This window comes from Arvicola amphibius, chromosome 8 (genome assembly GCF_903992535.2).
Source record: "Arvicola amphibius chromosome 8, mArvAmp1.2, whole genome shotgun sequence".
Lineage (NCBI taxonomy): Eukaryota > Metazoa > Chordata > Mammalia > Rodentia > Cricetidae > Arvicola > Arvicola amphibius.
In genome coordinates this window covers 117,079,262-117,083,751 of record NC_052054.1, presented here as the reverse complement: position 1 = coordinate 117,083,751, position 4,490 = coordinate 117,079,262, and positions in this window count along the sequence as shown.

Here is a 4,490-nt window from a genome sequence, read left to right as displayed (position 1 = left end):
TCAGACTTCCTAGTGCTGGGATTACAGGGGTGTTCTTCCACACCTGGCTACCTTTGGCTGTTGCTGTTTGGGACATGTGTTTGTTGTTTCCTTTTGTGACAGGATCTCACTACATAGCCCAGACTGGCCTTGAACTCATGAACCTCTTGCCTCAGCCTTCCCATTGCTGAACTTACAAGCATGCACTGTCACACATAGCTGTGCTGTAGACTATTAATGGACTTCTTCTGGAGAGTCACAGAGGCAAACTTTAACCTTGGCAGAGCCTCTGAGCTGCTCCAAGAGGAAGGAGTGTGTGGTCGAAGGCCCGGGTGTGTGAGTGCCTCAGAGACCGCTCTCCGGCAGCTTCCTGATATGGACTGTTGTGTATGGAGACAGAATCTTCCACACGACTGTCCTATAGGGACCGAACCCACTGGTCGGAACGAGAGAACTCCAGTCTCCTGACTGCCACAGTGCGCAGCAGCAAACAGCCATTCAGCCGTTCTTTGCTTCTGTCGTTCGTCACATGCTGAGCTTGCGCCTTCTCTGGGCTCATGGCTTCCATTCCAGTGGGCATGATAGTGGGAATCACAAGAAATGTCCAATTGTGAAAGCTGTCTTGAAGGTGAAGGAAACTGACGAGTAATTATCTTGGTTACTTTTCTATTGCTGTGAAGAGACACCATGACCAAGGCAAGTTCACAAAAGAAAGAGTTTATCTTACAGTTTCAGAGAGTTAGTCCATGACTGTCATGGTTAGAGAGCACGGCAGCAGGCAGACAGGCATGGGCTTGGAGCAATAGCTGAGAGCTTACCTGTGGATGCAACTGTGGATGGGGTGAGTTTTTGAATCCTCAAGGCCACCCCCAGTGACACACCTCCTCCAACAAGGCCACACCTCCTAATCCTTCCCAAACAGTACCACCAATTGGGGGCCAAACATTCAAATGTATGAGCCTATGGGGATCATTCTCATGAGAACCACCACAATAATGTAAGTGGTATAATAGAGGTTGGGGGCCCAGAAGAGGCCTCTGGGAGGACTCTCCTGTGTATTTTACACCTTAGTGGGTTTACATTTGCAGATGCCCTCTCTCAGGCTCTGTGTTATAGCCATCTTGGGGCACACAAGTCTTTGTTGTGGGCTTGTCCTAGGCAACTTTACAAGGACCTGGAGCCTCTACTTCTAGATGCTATAGCACCCTCTCCACCCAGGTGCAGCCCGGAGCCCTGGTAGACAGGATGTAGCCATCCCTAAGATGCAGCTTGCTTCTCAGCTTCCAAGTGGAAGGAGCGTGTGCAGAGGGCCTGTCGTGGTTGTTCTTCTCATTGCTGTGATAAAAATGCCCCAAGAAAAGCAACTCAAGGGAGAAAGGTTTGTTTTGGTTTTGCGACAAGGTCTCAACTATGTAGCTCTGGCTTGGCCTGGACCTCAGTATGGAGACCACCCTGGCCTTGAACTCACAGAGATCTGACTGTCGCTACCTTCTGAGGACTGGGATCAAAACAGTGTCCCGCCATGCCAAGTCTAAAAGGGAGGGGTGTCATGTCAACTCACAGTTAAGATGTACCGTCCATCGTGGCAAGGAGGTTAAGAGAGCAGAGTCCTGCAAGCAACTGGTCGCCTTGTGTCCCTCATCAGGAAGCAGAGGGTGGTGAGTGCCTGTTCTCCCTTCTCTACAGTCAGGATTGCGGCCCAGGGAACGGTGCCACCCACATGTAGTCCAGAGAGGTCAGGTCATCTCACCTCAATTATCCTAATGAAAACAATCTCCCACAGGTCAGAGGCCCACCTCCTAGGTGAGTCTGGAACTCATTAAATCGACAATAGAGATTAACTTCCTAGGGCCTGCAGTGGTAATGACCTTGGTACATTTGAAGGACAAGTAGCTGGCCCAAAGTGACGACGGAAAGAATGCCATTTGAGGAGGTTGAAGACAAGCTCAGCTAGGCCCTGTGGGCTGTGATGGGACGTTGACATTTCAAAGAACATTTAGTAAGTATTTAATATGTACGTGGCACCACGCCAGACACTGGCAAGCTGCAGATGAATACATTAAACTATAGTTTCCACCCTGAGACTACATTCTGATATCGTCAGCAAACAGAAAGGTATGGCATTGGTATCTTACTAAAGGGTTCTTGTCTGCACAAATGTGTGCTTGTTCGGGAAAGCACGTGAGGTCTGAATCTATGGACCAGAGAAGGAATGGCTCCCCAGGCAGAAATCATAGTGCACACAAAAGTGTGGGTGCACGAAAGAGTATGGTGAATTCTAGCAGCTGAGTAGTTCATAGCTGCAGGGTGGAATGCAGGAGAGGGCGAACAGCATCTAGCTTGCTAGAACAGCAGATTCTCAAGGACAGGAGAGAGAACTGCCGCAGGTTTGGGGCCATCATGTGATGGCTTCCAGAACAGTCCAGAGTGGGAACGGAGGCTCCCTGAGCCTTCGTGAGGTCTCACCGACACTCCCCTTCACTCCCTACCCCCAGCCTTGCTGTGACTCCAAGGAGTCCATAAACAGTGTCCTGAGTTTATTAGCTATGCATTTGTTAACAAGTGTATGGAGGGGGGGACGTGCAAGCTCCTGGAGGTTTAAGATTCCATTGTTTGTGTTTTCATGCCTGAGCCTACATTTCCTGTTTTAGATTACAGGGACTGTATTTTATTTTCGCCATATAATCCTGCCCACAGCACCTTCCCTGCAGCAGGGTATGTTCACAATGACCCATAATCCTTCAGTTTTGCATGTGCAGACACAGAGACACAAACTCTCTGGCACTGGACATGCCTTCTGTGAGTTTGCTTATTGGTCTTCATCTCTCCCCAGCCCTTGGCAGCTTCAACCCTTCCTGTGCCAGGGCACCAAGAAGTAGAACTGCAGGCAAGAGACAGGGAGGGTGTGTCTACAAATTGTGTCTCTCAAGATGGTCCCACAGAAAAGAAACGCCGAATGCCTGGGGCTTCCAGGTTAAAGCAAGGATTGGGTGAATTACAAGGCAGTTTGGGAACAATTTAACCCATCCATCGGCTTTTTGGTGGGGAGGAGGTCGAGGTACAAAATTGTACACAGGAACCTTCAGTTGCACAGTGGGCTCTGACTGGCTGCCAGACCACAGAGGGCGATGGAAAATGTGATGTGAGGTCTGGTTATCTGGGGCTCTCAGGCTGAGCACAGGATGCAGGGAGGAAAACAAGAGCATTGCCTCACCTGCTTCCCTCCAACCCGCTCCCAGTGGGAGCGATGGGGAGCTTGAATTTGCAGCGTTTCCTTCCCTTCCTGCATAGGGCTAGGCAAGACCACATCCAGACGGCCCAGCCCTGGCTCCTTTGAGTCAGTTTGTACATTGCCGCAGGCTTGCTCTCACGCCCACCTCCACCCCACTGAGCAGAGAAGCTTCTAGAACTCATTAGGAAGGCAGCAGCAACAGGGTGAGGAGATGTGGAAATCAGACGGGGCATGGGCCTGAGGGTGTCTAGCTGCTGGACCTGGCACTGCCACCCATGGCTGCATAACCTTGATGAAGTCTCTGTGGACGGTGGCCTCTTTTCATCTCTGAGCCATGGGTGAAATGCCGCATGCCCTCCCTATCTAAGTTTGGCCTCCGTGGCCCACATCATTTATGCCGCCATTTGCTTCCTTGTAAGCCCCAGTTTCTCATCACATCTATCTATGTTTATGATTACGTCTGCACATATGTATCCATGCAATTGTATCTGTTCTCCGATTTAGTCTCATGGCTATATTCCATAGCATAGACTCTAGGAATGCTCCCATCCTCCCTGTTGGGGATTAAACCCAGAGGCTGGCACATGCTACACCACCAAACTACTGCCCTGGCCTGGATATTGTGTATTTGTGCAGGCTCAAGCACCGTGGCACTCCTGGGAAGGTTAGCAGGCAGCTGGTGGGAATGGTTCTTTCCTTCCACCGAGGAGCGGGTCCAAGGGTTCAAACCAAACTCAGGTTGTCAGGTTTGGCAGAGTGTCTTTATCTGCTGAGCCCTCTTTGGCCTTCATGTGTCTTTTGACTACCTCAAAACCTGGCACAATGCCTTTAAGGTAGTGAATGAATAAATGAACGGCAGAAGATGCAATGAACTCCCGTGATCCTTCCAGGTGATAAAGTTTAGGAGTTTAAGGTTTCTCGCCAGGAGGACCACACCAAGGCCTCTCCCAGAGTCCCCTGCAAGGAAAGAGGGCGGGCTTGGCTTCTGTCCTCCCGCAGGACTCTTGGCCTATGTGGACCCTAATTAGCACAGGGTTAAGGCAGCTCGAGCTCAGCCTCCGGACTGGCCAGTAAAGGGAGGATCTCCCAGTATGTCTTAATCTAGGGATTCGCAGCGCGTGCCAGGCCACAGCTGGCGAGGGGGCGGGTCAGAATGCGAAGTAATGGGAGGAGCCAAGTGCCCCGCGCCCCCCAGCGCGCAGGTGCCGGGAGCCCCGCCCTTCTCGCGTGGGGCCGGGGCGGGGCAGTCGCCTAGCAACGCTCAGCCCCGCCCCCGGCC